At 42.0% G+C, this 18,260-nt stretch overlaps 1 long non-coding RNA gene across 1 annotated transcript; it reads right to left on the reverse strand.

Moving 5' to 3' along the window:
• Positions 1-9,904: 9,904 nt before the first annotated feature.
• Positions 9,905-16,254, reverse strand: LOC140343704 (uncharacterized). The gene is made up of 2 exons (XR_011923395.1): positions 16,102-16,254; positions 9,905-10,304 (listed from the first exon to the last, which is right to left on the reverse strand). It is a non-coding gene; the product is annotated as an uncharacterized lncRNA (long non-coding RNA).
• Between the last annotated feature and the right edge of the window lie 2,006 nt (positions 16,255-18,260).

Here is an 18,260-nt window from a genome sequence, read left to right on the forward strand (position 1 = left end):
AGCCACTGTTCCTGTACACTTAAGGTTTTTGGAGGGTGTAAACACGTGAGGAGAAGAAGACAGCTCCCCCATTCTACTATAGGGCGGGGGGATAGGAAGGTGAAATTCCGTACTGCTCTTGTAAGACAAACATGGATCTTTTCCCTTTAAATACAGAATTATATGTAGCCAGCATTTGGTTTATTTGATGTAACGTTTTATTATGAAGCCTCCAGTGGAAAGTTAAATTCAGTAGACACCAATGTTTCCACAAGGAGAGCAGGGATCCTTCTTTACAATGCTGGCACGGGGCAGGCTTTACACTTAGGCTGTGGCTGTTTTCTAAGCTGTAAGACTTTGCACACCTTTTGTTTGATGCACCTGGAATATAATATATTAATATATATTTTATATAATATATAATATAATGTGCTGGTTTAAAGTTCAGTTTCAGAGGCTCAGCTGTCCTTGACATTAGCATGCCATGTACTTGGATGTACTTTTAGACTTTGGAATCGTTAAAGTAAGAGCTGGCTGTTTAACACCTTGGCAGTACATATGTCTAATTATAGGACTTTTACCATGTGTGAATATTCTGTATGAACCCTGTACACATGAACTTCGTCACCTCCGCTGCATGGCCAGAGGGAAGAAAAACAGTTCCTGTAAGTGTTCCCTGTAAAAAGTTATTACGGGACATTTTTACTACTTTGAGGCCCCATTGATTTGTGTGTTGTGATGAATTGCAAAAAAATGCTACATGTTACATTAGTACTTTACAGGCCCCTTCACGCATTGAAGCAACTCTTGTAGCAAACATAGTGCATGGAAACGTATTACCGAGTGTCATGGTGCATTCGTTGCATCGGGAATAATAGTGCGGGTCCAATTACTGGTCCGTTCTAATGTGTCACTAGCATGTTCATTGGAATGGCCTTCCTTAATGTAATGCATGGTCCCTATAAATCAGATCACAGCTAAATCAGGCTATCACGATAAATCAGGCACAGCTCCAAATTGATACTCTTTTTTTTCAGTTAGTTTTTTAGTTTTTTAGTTAGTCATCTACTGGATACTAGTAGGTGGGCGGTTGTAGAAGTGAGGAGTGCACTGTTGTCCTACAATAGTCTTCCTTAGCAGTTGCCCATTAAGGTCCATTTCGGATTTGTGGTGGACCATGGCCTTATATCGCAGACTCACTAGTTCTCCTAACTGCTCCCATTCAACTGAATAGGAGTGGTTGGGAACACTTTTGTGCATACTTTTACATGTGGTTGCAGTTGCATTGTGGTTGTAGTGCAGTTTGCAGTTTCTGAGGGCAGATCAGTAGTTTGCTATGCACCTGTGATTGGCTTCCCGTGCAGTTTGCAAAGTCAAGTGTGAAAGGGGGCAAAGTCACCCAGCACAATGGATATCTAAACATAACCTGTAATGCATTTATTTTTCATGGTCTGTGTAATTTGCAGCGAACCCATATACTGTGCTATGAGATATCACTGTACCGTCAAAGACATTAAGGAACTTTGGGCCTGCTCAAAAACAATGGGGCTAAAATGTAATATGACAACACCTACAAACCCAAAATATGCCACACGAGTTATATGTTGCAAGAAAAGTAGAATGTTCCCTGTGTAATTGTGTTTTACGCCTTCATTTGCATCATATGAATTATAAACTGATTGTCCTGTGTAACTGATATCACTCACAGAGGCAGCCAGAAGACCATGACACCCTGTACTCACAATATGTCTTCAGTCTTCTAGGTGAAGATTTAGGATTCCCTTCCAGCCCTCTGCCCCTCCCCTCCATTTAAAGCCATATTTATTATTTGTTTCAGGGAAGGTTGCATTGATGGGGCTGCCATATTTTGCACCATCCCCCTCCCATGACACCCTTGGTTTATAACAAGTCACTCAGCATGAAACAACCTAAAACTTGAGAGGGAAACAGCAGTAGAGATACAGACTTTTTTGCAGCAGGATTTGCATGTTTTTATTTGTAAACTTGGGCTTTTGATAAAAAAATTAAATAAATTATAGGAGTTCCTCTTGAACGTATTTTGGACATATATGCCCAGTTTATGCAATCTCATATCACAAGCAAGAGAAGTTCTTGCAGTCTGAATTCCCCCTCACGTGATTTAATTGAAATGAGCTCAGGGTCACTTCCCCAAAAAAGAAAAGGATTTGTTTATCTGGGTAATGCATGGAATGCAAACTGCATGCTCAGAAATGCGATATGGCAATGGTTACAGGATGAGCTGCCTTGTATTGCGGCTTCATACAGACGCTGTAATTCTGTCACACAAGATGAATGTTTTTTTCTGTCCAAGGTGAAAATCTCAGCAATTCATCCTATGGAGGATGCAAATCCTATGCAGGAGCAAATGAAGGGGTTAATATTGATGGGGCAGCGCCATGCTTTATCAATCATACCCCATATACACAGTGCTGCTGCAAACCTACGCTATGGAGCATCAAATACAAAGATGCAAAATGTTCCGTGTGTTAAAAATTTTATTTTTAAAAAATTGTTCAGAACTCATTTTTGTGCCTTGGCAAGCCGTGACTCAGGAAGGTGTATTGCCACGTCGTGTTGCCATCCTGACGCTGTAACACAGCGGGGCCCAAGATTCACATTTTTTGCTAGTTTAGGCATGGCATGTTCTATGTTCTGACAATTGGCTTCAAAAATTTGATCCATGCACTTATTTGTGAAGAGGTGTAATTATCTCCTTTGATCATTTAGGTTCCAGGGGTTTACACAGGCCATTAACTTTAAATGTAATATGAAATAATTTATACTTTGTTGCTCACAAGCGAGAATACAAAGTAACACTTTTTCATACTTTCCCTCTGTCTCCTCATTTCATTATTCATCTCCCAGAAATCATATGACAAAGCTTTGTAATATTGTGAAAGCAGCCGTCACCTCTATGCCACGGCATGGCCCTGCATTTACCAGTCACCACAGTATTTGCTTCTCGGCTCTTTCACATATTCTACTTTTGTTACTGTCCAAATACACTTTCACTGCTTAAGTCCGCCGGCGTTACATTTTTGATCTGGAAAAATGTGCGAAACAAGATTGTTATCAAATAGGCACCATAGATATGTCAAGTGTTTGCCCACGAGGCTTCAAAAATGTCAACACTCAAAATTATCCGCAGGCCATGCTTTCAAAAAATGTAAAAGAGGTAAAAGATAAATAACGGACCTGGATTTATCAGACTGCACCCCTGTTCATTCTGTGTTAGTCCCTGGGATTAGCTGGTATTGGTGGAGCCACCCGGTAACTGCAAGGGCCACGCTTTAAGGAACCAATTTTTTGCAACCTGTTGCATGCAGCTGTGGCAGATCCTGGCATTGTTCCCAAAAGCAATTTGTGCCAAAGCCGCAGTCACATGCAAATCCGCCTACCCTCGGCACTGAACAGCTCAATGCGGTGTTAATGTTTGGATTTGGGCGAATATTTTGTTCCAAGAGCCCTAAATATTGGTAATCTTCATCTAACTTTGGGTAGGTCAGTGGGCAGTACATTCGCTCACCGAAATCACTACTAACCAATAAGCTGCAAGTGATGAAACAGCGGTGTGTTTTCATTGGCTGATGGGCATCAGGAGGCTGGACCACGCATGCCACAACCGGCTCACCGTTATATGAGCGTTTTCCACAAGGGCCACAAATGTTTTCTAAACCACATTGCACTTACAACTTTGGAGAGGTTATTACAAGCTTAAATATTCACCCAGGGAGAACCTGTGAATTATGTAATGAATGTGTTTACACAGCTCAGTCTGTAGTGGACACTTTAGCGGCCGGTCTGAGCACCACCAAAGCGTCTGCGGCAGCACATATACAGCGTGATAATGTTTATGTACGGAGCCTGCCAAACTATGATAAGAGCCCGGTTATTAGCATGTGACATACAGAGAACCAGGAGTGACTACAAAGAGAATAAAAGCATGCACTCCAACAACATGTTTACATTATTTTAAAGGGCCAGTGTACCTTTACATTTACAAGTACATTTACTATGCACTCAGTTACTATTTGTGATTCATGGATTTCTGCTTTAAGGCACAGCGTTCTGCTAGTCGTGGGCCCAATGACTCCTATTCAAGGGATTGGGGGCGATTGGAAAGCATGTTAGGAAAATGAATGTACGGGGCTGTGCTTGGGGTGGATCATGGCACAGAGCTTTTGGCCATGTGCTTTTGGAAGAAGCAGTTTGCTATGGTCCTAGGAACAGCCAACTGTGAAATTTTCCCCCACAGAAAGTCCCACAAATGTAATCAGATAGACTTTGTGGCAGCATTCTATATTCTTATAGTGCCTCTGGTGCTTTTATGTTACAGTAGTCATGCCGAGTGGTAAAATATGGTTCTGTAGTCTAATAGGCCCCTGTGTGTATTAGTGCCCAGACATGCCCGCTCCCCTTGTACACATGCGCAGAAGGGTGTGGCTGTTGCTCAGCTCTGCCCATGCAGAGGTCCATGGTGTTTTGGAAGCAGCAATGTATCTGAGAGATATTTTAGAGCATGCAAGAATTGGTAACAAATCTTACCCAAGTGTCACACATGAAGGTCTGCAATCGCCCAGACACAAAATATTACAGAATGGCCGTTGTTTGATCTTACAAGGAAATTGCTGCGATTGTTTGGAGGTCATTGTGTAAGGTCATCTTCTGGGGACCGCCATTACACTATTGTTCCCCGCCAGTAATCACAAAACGAAATATTTCTGTGCTGCCAATACAAAGGTGCGCGGGGAGAGGTGGAAGCACAGCAGGACGTTCTGGAATAATCCATCCCCTGCCTGGATAAACTCTGACTATAAACAAAGCCAGGCCCGTACCCTAAACGTGGCTCCCGGGTCTAAATTGGCCAATCCGCTCAATCAGGATTTTACCAGTTTGATGTACCGCTGAGACCCTTTCATCTCGGTATTTCAAGAAACTTGAAAACTATAAGGTTATAAGGTGGGAGGGTATGGAGGTTGCACAATAGTGTCATTCTGAGTTCATTCACTAAAATATTTATGTGTTAATAGAATTAGTTATCACTTTATGTTGCTACATTCATGGTGATCCTGCCATATGGGTTCTTGTTATGGGGTGACACAGGTGTGCCCCTTCTCCCTATGGTGCTCCTGTGTTGTCACCTTGTAAGGCCGTGTTGGTGCACATTGCACGGATGTAGACCTCTCTTATCAGGAACCCGGTCCCGAGCAGCCATGTGCAATGATGTGCAGCCACCATTGCAGCCCGTGCATGTAGACAGGAAGTGTCAGAAGGAAGCCGAGGAGATTGGAAGCACTGAGGTATAACAAAAAGATGAATTATGCTCAGCAATACGCCATTGTAACGCTTCATGTATTTAATACTTTTCAGAAAGATCACAGCACTCCACCTGACAACGCCCTAATCTGTTTTATGGTAATAGATGGCGCCATCTTTTTTCAGGTATCCCACCATCTACTTTATGGACGGATAGTGGAGATCCAGAACAAAAAGTTCCTCCCTGCAGGTATTATGGCAAACCACTGAGACATACCTTGGTCAGGGAAATCCACCAATCATAGAGAAGACAGGCCATACAGGTAACCCCAATGACACCTGTTTAATCCTCTGAAAGCATTTTATAGACTTTGGGCTACAAAGCACGGTGCTCTATCAGATTTTTAGGCACCCTCCTCCGTCTTTTACCAAAAGTGCAGGCTAAGCAGGCTAGTGTTGACTTTTTTTGTTAAAGTTCAGCGGTTTTGTCCTCATCTGTATCTCTGACTATTCCCCCAAACAGAAAGCAGGCACATGTGACTGTTACAGGAAGGGCAGAGGTTTTTGTGACATTTTGGCTCTGATTGAAAGTTTGACTTTACCTTGTTGGTATCAAGTGAGAGATAAGATAATGGCATCAAGTTAGGGGTTGCAAAAGCTGTGACCAAAACAGAATTTTCCAAGCACTGGAGGTGGGTAGTCGCCCCAAAAATACCCAACCAAAGTGTGTCAGCATTGAGAACAAGAGCAGAGATTTTGTGCATGTACACGGGAAGCCAAACTGTCATGGCACCTTCTTATAGTCCAGACCAGAGTTTCTCAGCCAGGGTTCCTCCAGAGGTTGCTGGGGGTTTGCAATGAGCAGTTTGCACCTCTCAGGTCAGTACAAGTGACAGCAATGATCTTTTTGTAAGATCTGTAAGGGTGACTTTCTTCCCAATGGCCAGCAATGTAAGAGGAATTCTTCCCACTGACCACCACACTAATATACTGTGAGCTGTGGGCACCGGACTTATAGAAGGGGTTCCCTGAAGACCTGTATCAAGGCTTACCCCGATGTTAAAAAGGTCGAGAAACACTGGTCCAAAATATCTGAGCTCCAAACCTGGGGGTGACCCAGATTTAACTAAAGTGGACCTAAACATGCAAAGTCTCTTTTGCCCCAAAAAAATAAAATACATTATCCGTGGCTGTGCAATTTCCATAAAGGATCACCATGGACCCAGAAGTGTGCTGTGGAGTTGGAAGCAAAGATGGCAGCTTCCTGGGTGGAGACACAGTGATGATGGGATCGTGGACCTGTCATTGCTGCTGGGTGCCTGCAGAAACAAGTATGTCTGGGCTGGAATAGGAAAGAATTTTCTGCTTCCAGGTCCAGGGCAATCCTCCTCGCTAATTGGAGAGCCACACATGTTGTTTGCTGGGCTCTGCATACAAGTTCCACTTTTGTTCAGTGATCATGCAATGGTGGGGGTGGAGAAACTTGAATATTCTACCAGGACCTCACTTCTGAACTGGACACCAACTACAAGGAAGGTCTTCTCTCCCAGCATTAGCACCTGACCTCCCAAATGGGTCCAAAACCCTACAGGAACCCCTCCAAAATCTTGTGGAAAGCCTTCTCGGAGAAGTGGATTATGTTATTGAGAACAGTTTGGTAAATACATAACTGATGCAATATGTTTTCTCTTTCTTCTTTGCATAATATTTTTCTTTATTATAGTAATCATTTTGTATTGACACATGGTATCCACATATTTGTTACGTTTTCCAAAACAATCACGTCAACCGTGATGCAGGAAAGTTGGCCAAACAAGAGCTCAAACATCAGTCCTGCCCTGGCCAAATGGATTCACCAGCCTGCATACGCCACCCTCCCCGCAATCCACACTTATATAAACAGCCCCTCTTCCAAGGTCATGGAAAGTGTCACCGGACCGGGTTAATGGTTGATACTTGAAGTTTGCTTTCATTGGCAGCTCACTGAACACCAATGATAAGAGGAGATAATTGTAGATAGGCCATATACATTTCAATGAGGTTTCAGTTTGCTTTGGTAAAAAGAATAAATATACTCGAAAACTTAAAAAGTATGGAACTTGTCAATTCCTTTAAATCCGCAGCTTTTTTTTTAAATAGTCTATTTCTAAGTTAGGGAATGGGACATTCAACAAACATTCTCTTGTCGAGAATCAATCTCTGCCATTCAAACACATGGAGTTCAAAGATTCTCCAGCAGAGAATGTTCGGTGAATGTCAGATTACGGATTTATAAATAGACCGTCTTAGTGATCTTGCCATGAAGGTGCTTCAAAAATTTCACTTTTAACAATTCATGATCAGGCAAAAAAGTGACAAGTGATAATTCTTCAGCAACAATCCTTCCTACCTGCCTGATTGCTCCTGATATATGTCAAAATCTGCCAAGGTGCCCGGCAATTCCTGTTTCCCCTGCTTGTGTCAAGAATGAATGAACTTCCAGCAAAGGAGTAAGTTTCAGAGGTTAGCACTCCGGCCTTTTCAGTGCTGGGTCCCAGGTTTGAATCTTGGCCAGATCAGCATGGAGTTTGCAGGTTCTCCCTGTGTCTGTGTGGGTTTCCTCCCACATCCAAAAAACTCGCAGTTAGGTGTATTGGCTTCCCCCCAAAATTTGTCCTTAGACTGTGATAATGATGAATGACAATGGTAGGAACATTAGCTTGAGAGGGACAACTAGTGGCATGACTATGGACTTTGTACAGCGCTGCCCAATATGTCAGTGCTATATAACGTATATAAATAATATTAATCCTGGCCTGACTAATCAGTAACTTTGTCTTCATGAGGGAAGAAAGAAGAAGATTGGGGTGCTTTGCACAGGAACAGGGACAGGTGAGTATTGTGGGTTTAGTTCCACTTTCAGGCTTCACTTTTGTTCTTGCGTTATTATTTTGTAGAACTGGCTTCTGATGGAGACTGCAAGCGGCCTTTTCAACAAACAATACCCCTGCATTGTTTAGCATTGATAAACCTGCCCTGGAGAACACCATGCGGACAGGGGGTGCATGTAGATAGGACGTGATTGCAAAAAGTTGTTTATGACACACAGTGATTTACGTAATTAAATGTTGTTCAGTTCAAAACAATAACACGAATGTTTGATTATGAATCCCAAATAAAAATCCACCGGTATATTTCCACACCAGACCTTTGGAGTCAGTGAAACAAAATACCCAGACAAAGCAGGTTGTTTGAGGAACAATTTGGAAACTGCTGATTCAAAACAACAAGCTGTACTTTGCAGGGCTTTATTGATTTGCAGATTATTTAAGAACAAACAATGAAAGTGTTGAAATCCCTATCAGGTTGTTGACTGTCACTGCTGGGGAGATTCACTCTTTCTCTGTTTGTCCTGCTGATCACTTTCACCAGCACAGAAAGTGATGGGAAATCCAAAATGTTAAGGTTGTCACCAGGACAAGAATAGAAGGAAATGGGAAATGTTCCAATGGTGACACCTGTTCTAGTGTCAGCTCTCTAGAAGGGGAACTCGTGGCTGTAAAGGGAAATCCCTGCAGTAGGTCATAGACAGGACACAGGAGTTCAATCAGTTCCCTGGGGAAAAAAAAGTTTAGGATTTTGATATACTTGATACATTAATGCTGAGTTGGGTTGTGACAAATAATGACATGAAAGGTGCCACCAATTCACATTTTGCATGCCATGTAATAACCTCCTTTGCAAAAGTGTTCTCCACCTGTAGAAAACTGATCACGATTGTTCTAACGCCTTGTATGTATAATTGGGAACACATTTTGTTCCCTGGTTATTGGGTTTGGGTGAAGTTGTCATCACTTGAATGGAGCCATGCAATCATACTTTTCAGGTGGCTTTACCAGACTTGTGGCTCCTACCTGCCTGACCTGATGAAGATCCGCTGTTACAGGGCACCATATTGCTGGAGTTGTGTTGGGGTTTGGAGATGATCTCTGTAGCTGTGCGGGATATGGGCTCCAGGGGTTGGAAATGAGAGTCCATTTTGTGGGGGTTCCTGCAGATTTCTAAAAGATCTCCTGGCTCTGAGCCCTTTACTGATAGGGGTATTCCGCAGCCTCTGCACGCTGCTGCCAGCGTTCAACTAATGCCGCATTGAAAGCTGTATAGAGGGGGCAACACAATATCAAAGTCCAGCTAAACCTAAAATCAAACAATTGCTAATAGCAATAAAGTTGATAAGTGAATACAAACTGTGTAAAGCAGCAAAGTAGTGAGCAGAATATCTGTGTGTAGTACTTGCACACTACACTGTATCTTATTTCCTCCCATCTCTGAATTCAGCCAATGGGAAGTTCAGTCAGATGTGGCCATGTGACACCCAAACTAGGAACAACAATACATCCTAGACTAGTAGTCGCCAACCAGTGGTCCGCAACAAAATTTTGGTGGTCTGTGTACATTTCCTTTCCAACATTATTACTCATAATTTACAGTAATTTATATGATTGATTTAGGAATTGGTCTCCTATAATTTTGGGTTTAGTTGGGTTTCACTGGCCAAGGGTTTTGGAATAGGCTGTCTAATATTTACCTATAGGTGTGAGGATACATGTGTGGTGTCTCTAAACCTTTACCCATCTAGTGAATAACAGTAACACAAATACACAAAAAATAACAATCTCCTATAAATGTTTAATGGTATCATTTTGTGATGACCGGCTGATTGTTGGTTTGGTAAAAGAGGTCAAGGAATAGGATGGTGGACTGTATCCAAACTCGTGCATTCACTCAGGGGTCCTCTGGGGCCATGACCCATTTTGACAGTTCCCGTCTGCTTGTCTTGTGACTACCCCAGGAGTATAATGAAATTAGAGCATAAAGGATGCTGTGCTGCACATGTTGGATGCGTCAAGTTCCTGCACGGGGCCCAGATTTTGTTCAAGCGATTTAGGTTTATTTCTTGGAGTGGACTCGTGTCACAGTGCTCATATTATCTGAAATGATCTGGCATCTTCTCAGCCCATCATGTGGAAGCACTGGAGGTTATTATTTCCTATGAGGAGATTCGGTATCTAGGTCAGTCAGGAGAACAGACAATTGTTATATGTACTTCCACAAAATAATACAAAAAATCACTTTTCAACTTCTGTTTAAGTAGATGTAAAGATCCTTGTTTTTGTTTATCGTTGCATAGTGGCACTGCCGCTCCCCTGCAGCCTTTTCCTGCTTACAAGCTCTCCGGTAATGGCAACATGGCTGACGGTGCCAATAAAAGTGCCATGGCTGCACATGACTCCAAAGTGTTTGTAAGAAATATGAATAGTGTCTTGGTGAATCCTAGGTGAACACATTGATTAACAGACCCCAAACTATATCTAAGCCCCCTAAAAATTGAAATGTTGGTCATTTGGGTTGCTTATGGTTCATTGGTAACCTTTCTTGGTTATCTAGAGTAGCATTCGCCAACCTTTCGGCCCTCACCCACCACTAAAATCATAATTTTAAATCCTGCGGACCATTACTATGAAATAAAAAAATAAATACAATTGTAAAATAATGATCTTCCTAATGGTGCTGACAAGGACTGTGGCGGCTCTGATTCATTGATCAGATAAGTGAAGTATTACTATTGTTATTATTATCATTAGTTGTATTATCTTTGGTATTACTAGAAATATAAAATATTAGTTTGCTTTTCTCACTCATTATGAATTTATTTGATTCTAACACCTGCGCCTGGCTGGTTTTCCTTCTCTAGTACAGTTTGTGAATTTAGTGCAATATAAAGGTGAAAATCATGTGTCATTCACAATATAAGAAATTATTAGAATAATATTTTTGTTTTCATGTTATTAAAACATAAAATTTGCAAATAATGTCCAATCTTTCCTGTGGACCACCAACATTTGTTTGTGCAACACCAGGGTCCACGGACCACCGGTTGGCGACCATTGTTCTAGAGAAATATCTCGGCCATCTCAGTATCTCAGAATTCTTTCTTATTCTGACCTCAACTCAACCCAGTAAAACGTTATATGGCCATTAAAACCTTCCGTTTACATAACGATTATCATTCCTCATCCCAGGGTGACAACCGCTAGAATACATGAACTTGTTAAACCCAAGTTGTTAAAGTAAATTTACAGTTCACTGTGTGCAAATCTAATCAGCTTTTCCCTGGGCAGCCTCAACTTCCATTCACAGGCAAATCCGACGTGTCAATATTGTTGTGATGTATTCACTCCACATGTTAATCCACAATACACATAGACCTGACGAGGGACAAACATGGGATGAAACCCAATAATGATATACCCGTCGTGTGAAAAAGAAAGTACACCCTCTGACAGTTCTAAGGTTTGGTGTATCAGGACAAGTTCTGAAATGATTGACATCTAAGCTCAGGTGTAACCAACACACAACAGATTCAATCGTTTCAATATTTATTACAAAAGTGAAGCAAAAGTGAGAAGCCGTGTGAAAAGTTCACTCCATGATTGCATAGCTTGTAGAAGCCTCTTTAGCAGCAATAACTTGAAGACATCATTTTGACTTTATCCATCTTTCACATCATTGTAGAGAAATTTTGTCCTGCTTTTCTTTACAACCTTGCTTTAATTCATTGGGTTTTAACAAGCATTTGCTTATGCACAGCTGTCTTAATGTCCCACCACAGCATTTCAATAGGGCTGAGGTCTGGACTTTGGCCATTGCAGCCATTGATTCCTTTTTTCCTATTTTAGCCATTCTGTTTAAGATTTGCTCGGGATCATTGTCCTCTCACATGACCCAATTTTGACCAAATTGATTTGTTGCATAGATGGCCCCTCATCTGACTCTAGAATACTTTGCTATACAGAGGAGTTAATGGTCAGCTCAATGACTGCAAGGTGCCGAGGACCTGTGGCTGCAAACAAGCCCAAATAATCAACCCTACACCACTGTGCTTCACAGTTGGTATGAGCCATTTGTGCTGATTTACTGGGCCTCGTTTATTAAAGCTCCCCAAGACTGGAGAGGACACACTTTTCACAGTGAAGCTGGGGGATCCAGCAAACCTGGAATGGATTTCCTCAAAGTCATTGCTAATTGTAAGCAAATGTTTTAATCCTGAAACAGATTCATTCCAGGTTTGCTGGATCACCCAGGATCCCTGTGAAAAGTGTATCCTCTCCAGTCTTGGGGAGCTTTAATAAATCAGGCCCACTGTGTTTGGTTTCACCAAACATCTCCACCTTGGTCGCCTCTGTCCTTTGTTCCAAAAGTCCTGAGGTTTATTCAGATGCAACTTTGCAAACTTAAGGCATGCTGCCATGTTCTTTATACAGAAAAGAGGATTTCACCTGGCATCCCTTGATGAGAAGCAGTTAGCCCTAGATAAGGAAGGGATTCTTCACTGTAAGGGCTGTGAAAATGTGGAATCGGCTCCCTCAGGAAGTAGTTTCAGCAACTACTATAGATTGCTTTAAGAAAAAGCTGGATGATCTCTAGAAGCACAGAATATAACTGGGGATTAAGGATTTAAAGTAAAGATAACAGAGACTGCTGATCCAGGGAACATCCGATTGTCTCATAGAATCAGCAAGGAATTTTTTTCCCTGGGTTTTTTTTGCCTTCCTCTGGACCAACTATGTCTTATAGGGTTTTATATCTGGGATATGTTTATTTCCATAGTGGCTGAACTTGATGGATTTATGCCTTTTTTCACCCTGACTTACTATGTAAGATGCTGACTGGTGTGTGGGGTCTAAGTTGGAGCTCTTTGGGGATTTTTGCAATTTCTCTGGCCATTGAATGATCTGACATGAGCTGGGATGTCCTCTCTTGGGAAAATTGACAACTATCTGGCATGTTTTACCTTGTGAATAATCTTCCTCACCGTAGATGGGCCTTAATATATATATGTATGTATAGTCATGTTTGGAAATGACTATACATTCATATATAACATTCCGTCTTCATCGTGCTTACAAATTCCACAGATGAGTATTTTTCAAATATTGATTTTGTCTTATCAGTACGATTGTGTTTGAACTGTTCCTTTCCTGCACCTGTTGACACAAGGACGATGATAAACCCCTGAATATTATGGATTATTCTTCACCTATAACATGTTCCTATGGTGATCTTATAGTGATCGCTAACATTGTGCTATTTTACAGCAGCCATAAATCAGGAGAATATCGGCTTGCTAGCGTCATCCTTGTTTGTGGCTTTCTATAAGCTGCTGATAGCGTATTTATGATTCCCAGGAATTTGTTTTTATGAACTTTAAACTAGCTACCGATAAGGCGATTGGGGGGTCACGCCTGACATTGACCTTGTAATCTTATTGCACTTCCTCCTGTGCAGGTGACACGTTCCTTGCATTACTTACTGCTTACTATTTACTTTCAGTCTTTTGTTATCATACACTATGACAAAGCCGTGGCTATTATTGTTTTCTGGTATTATTATTATTATTATTATTATACAGTATTTATATAGCGCCATCATATTACGCAGCGCTGTACATAGTCCATAGTCGTGTCACTAACACATACTGAATAAAACCTGAAATTCACCCATTTCACATTCACAATCAAAGCCGGGGGGTAAGAATATCCAATGGGAGATTTCATTGGCACCTTTTAACCTGTCAGAAGTCCAATCAGTTTAAATCATCTAAATACAATCCAAATGGATCATAAAAAGTGAGCAAAGTCTATTGGGTTTTAAAGGGAGCTGGAAATCACATTTGTGCATGCTTCCCATGGCTTTTGGTTTGGCTGCACCAGATGGTTTGTCACCCTCTATGCCAGTTTCTGTTTAGTTTGAGTTTCTCTTTAACATGAGGGAACCCCTGAAGTAACTTTCAGGTCTTGTGGACCCCCTGCTATTTTTTATTATTTTATTATTATTATCATTGTACTATGGATTTATATAGCGCCAACATATTACGCAGCGCTGTACATTAAATAGGGGTTACAAATGACAGACTAATACAGACAGTGACACAGGAGGAGGAGAGGACCCTGGCCTGAAGAGCTTACAATCTAGGAGGTGGGGGAAGTATCACACAATAGGAGGGGGATATTAAATGGTGGGGGAGTAGTGAGGGATTAGAAAACAGAAGAAGACGGGTAGGCAAGTTTGATAAAATGGGTTTTAAGTTTCAGGAATGGGTCAGACATCCATGATGAGATGGCTGACAGGCAGCATGAGACCTTATCCAGGACTGAGGGAGACAGGTCAGGGGGGTATGGTTGGAGTGGCTCAGTGGGCAGATTTACAGGTGGAAGCCGTGGCTATTATTGTTGGGAAAATTGGGTATGGTTGGAGTGGCTCGGTGGGCAGAGACATCATGTCTGATTTTGTCTATTTTATCTATAAAGTAGGTGGCAATGTCTTGGGCGGAGAAGGAAGTTGTGGGGCAGCAGGTGTGGGGTTTAGGAGGGAGGCAGTTGCTGAGAAGAGGCTGTGGTGGTTGGAAGTTATATCCACATATATTGTATGCACAGCTCACAGTACAGAGACAGTGGTCTCTTTGCAGAGGTCCAGCATACCTATTGCTGAGTCAGAGCTATAACTCTCCAATCAGCAGGATCACAAGCTTTGCTGATTGGTGGGCTCTAGCTCTGACTCAGCAGGGGCGTGTCCAACCTTGGCATTCTAAGCAATGGCATAACTCATTGGTTAGCACTCAGCTTGCCAAGCTAGGGTCCCGTGTTCACAACAGTCTCTGCATGAATTTTATATGGTGTCCTTGTATTTGCATGGGCCTGCATCTACATTCAACTGGTCTTGGACCATGTTAGCGACATTAGATTGTCAGCTCTTCAGGGACAGTCAGTGACATGACTTTGTAAAGCACTACGGAATATGTTGGCGCTATATCAATGCACAATAATAATAACAGGGGATATAAGTTCCATGGAGAATATCTCAGCATTGGTAGAAGGTGCAGCTGTCAGCCGCCATGGATGTAATCCAATCCAGCTGAGAGCATTTTCTGTGCTTCTGGCTTATTGTCATATATGTACTAAACCCCAATCAGGAGGAGAATTACACAAAGTATTACAAAAATCAGAAATATTCTACATATTCATGCCGGAGTTATATAACCCGAGCGGTCTATGATGAGGCACTGAGGTTACATAACCAGCTTGCATCCTGTACTTTCTGCTACAATTTACATTTCCAGACTACAAAATATGCCGCCTGGGGACAAAACGCAGAGCTGTGAAATCATTAAACTTAAAGTGGACCTGTTCCGGTCTGATAGCTGTGGAAGGTGACAACGCTGCAGGGATCTTGTTGTGTTAACAAGCAAATCCTTGGATCCCAATTGTTCTATAATGCTGAGATGCCCAGAACAAATAAAGCTGCAATGGTAAATCTAGAATTAAATTGCATGTCAAAATCATTAGGCAAATAGGTCCCCAGCTCATGCTGCAGCACTAACCATACATCTGGAGATGTCCCCCACAGAACTGATTTTATGCTGCAAGATTTTCTACATTAATTGAGGCCCGGAGTCACTGAGCATACCAAGAATTCAGGGTGTCATGGCTTTGCTCCCAAGGTCACCAATGCATGCTTCCTTTACAGTATACTGAGACCCGGGGCCAGGAAAGGAAGATGAAGACCCATTACAAGACCGGCCTGAGGACATATGATGAAGGTAAGTATTAAGGTGCAACATTTACAGTGTAGATTCCTCCAGCGGGTGGGAGCTGAATCTTAATAAAATGATCCCTGATGATCCAGCCATTAAAGTCCTTAGTGCTTCCTCTTATAGGGCTCCTGTCTCCAAATTGAGCACCGGCCCAGTGGGGGCTACAGGTGCCATTTATAACACAGATACCTACCCATGCCATGCAGACATACCTGCAGTGCATGTAGGCTGCAAACTCCTTACATCCATTGTTGTATCAATCTGGGATTATTACATCCTATACGTATTTGTTGCGTCTTTCTCCGGCCCATCCAAAGCCCTCATTTGACCAGCTGGGTCAGAAGCGATCAGCGTTGGTCATTAGAATAATGGATGCGGGCCAGGCAGAGCTTTCCAAAACCGAGCTTCCTGTTTTGTTGTAGAAGAACAGTTTGTTCTCCACTTGTGCGGCCAGAAGCTGCCAATTGTCACACAGAGATTTCCAAGTGAAAATCTGTCAGAAATGAACAGAATACATTCAGCGCGGCGTCATCACTCTCACATAGATTCTGGAGGTTATATAAGTAAATTGCAAATTACACAACCAAAATATTCATTGACTCCGGGTTCCCTAAAACCTCAGGTCTGGCTTGCAGCGGGAAATCTTTGTGGTTGTTAGGGAACTTGGATATTTCTTCTAATAGAATAGAGGACATTTTTAGAGGTCGTGGGAGCCAAAAAAAGTCAATTTTATTGCTCTGTGCGTTAAAGCCGGGGCTGGCCCTAGGGACGAATCCAATGCAAGAATTCCGACTCAGCATATTTATAATGGAGCAGCCAATGGACGATGGAGCAATAAGGTCAATGATTGAATTAGGATTGTCTGAGAAGCGTGCTGGGAGTAAGATGGAAACAGCTGATTGATTAACGTCTCCTTAACTAATTGCCAATAAATGGTTTGCAGGTAATGTTGGCAGATCAGTTTACATAAAATAAATTGGGCTTTGGTTTTGAGTACTTTTTGGATTTTCAGATGTGGAGGAGGGGACAGGAGATGTGATTATTGTATGTTTTATGTTCTTTCACTCCAGGGTTGCCTATCAAACAAACATTCAGAAACTAAATTATAGAAAGTTATATTTGCAGGAACTCCTTTGGGTGCCTCCAACACATCTCTGAACATTTATTAGAAAAGTATAGAGACGGACAACCTGACCAACTAAATGGCCTGAAGTACAAGGACCACCCTCCAAATGATGGGGTCCCTGTGAGGGGTCCTGGTAATCCCCCATCATACAAAGACATTGCAGACAATTGTGCACTTCCAGCCTTGTGGTCACAGTTTGGTGAAGACCCTTTTCTATTCCCCCATGACATTACCCCGGGGTACAAAGCCCCCTCCATAAAGACATGGGGGCACCAGTTTGGTGTGGAGGAACTCGAGTGTCCTGCACAGAGCCCTGACCTCAACCTACTGAACACCTTTGGGGTGTTATGTCTTACTTGGGTTTTGATGGTTTGCCCGTACAATTCTACTTTTATGGTTTTTGTGATTGATAGTTTATTATCAGCTGAAATGAAGGTTGCACAGCAGATAATATGTACACAAAAGGCAGAAGGTAAGTTATATGCTGATATGAAGGAAATGTTTATGGCTGTAAGTAAACTTTACCCCCGGTGTATTTCATGGAAAGTGAAAGACTGCAGGTAAAGGTTTGAAAGTTTCCAGGCCAAGTCTTACAATTCCATTTACTATTTCATAATCTCTCCCTTCAGTTTACAATTTAAAGAACATGTAAACCCAACTGTTATCATTCCATAGAAGATATACCATGGGAAAATCATTCATGTTTATCTGCATTTTTTAATAATAATCCCTGGTGATGCAGCCATGTAGGTCCTTTTCCTGGTAAAGGGTGGCAATGCTTTGTTCTAGTTTTCAAAATGTTCTCCTGCGTTGTCACCCTGGCTTCCAATGAGTACAAATGGCTGTTTCAGCGTGCAGGGAGGATTTACTGATGTCAGCCAACATAAAAATGCAATGCAAGTAGAGTTGTATGAGATCAGGGAATGGTATAAAGGATAAAGAATAAATATATTTAGCTCAATATTAGTGTATATATAGCAGCCACAGCCTGAAGCCTGCCAATATCACGGTCCAGAGAATAATGCTGGATAATAATTGCTGGAATAATAATCATTGTATGCATTGGCGGGGGGCAGAAAGTTATGGGGGTACGTAGAGTTCTTTGGTTCAGCAGGTAGCACTGGAAATGCGACTTGGGATTCCAGTGCTGCAGGGACAGCCTAAACAAGTAGTTAGGAGGCCATTGAATATTCGGTAGATCTACAGGTATTCAGGTGCATGTACTGCAGGTGTCTTTTTTTTCTG

The sequence above is a fragment of the Pyxicephalus adspersus genome, chromosome Z (genome assembly GCF_032062135.1).
Source record: "Pyxicephalus adspersus chromosome Z, UCB_Pads_2.0, whole genome shotgun sequence".
Lineage (NCBI taxonomy): Eukaryota > Metazoa > Chordata > Amphibia > Anura > Pyxicephalidae > Pyxicephalus > Pyxicephalus adspersus.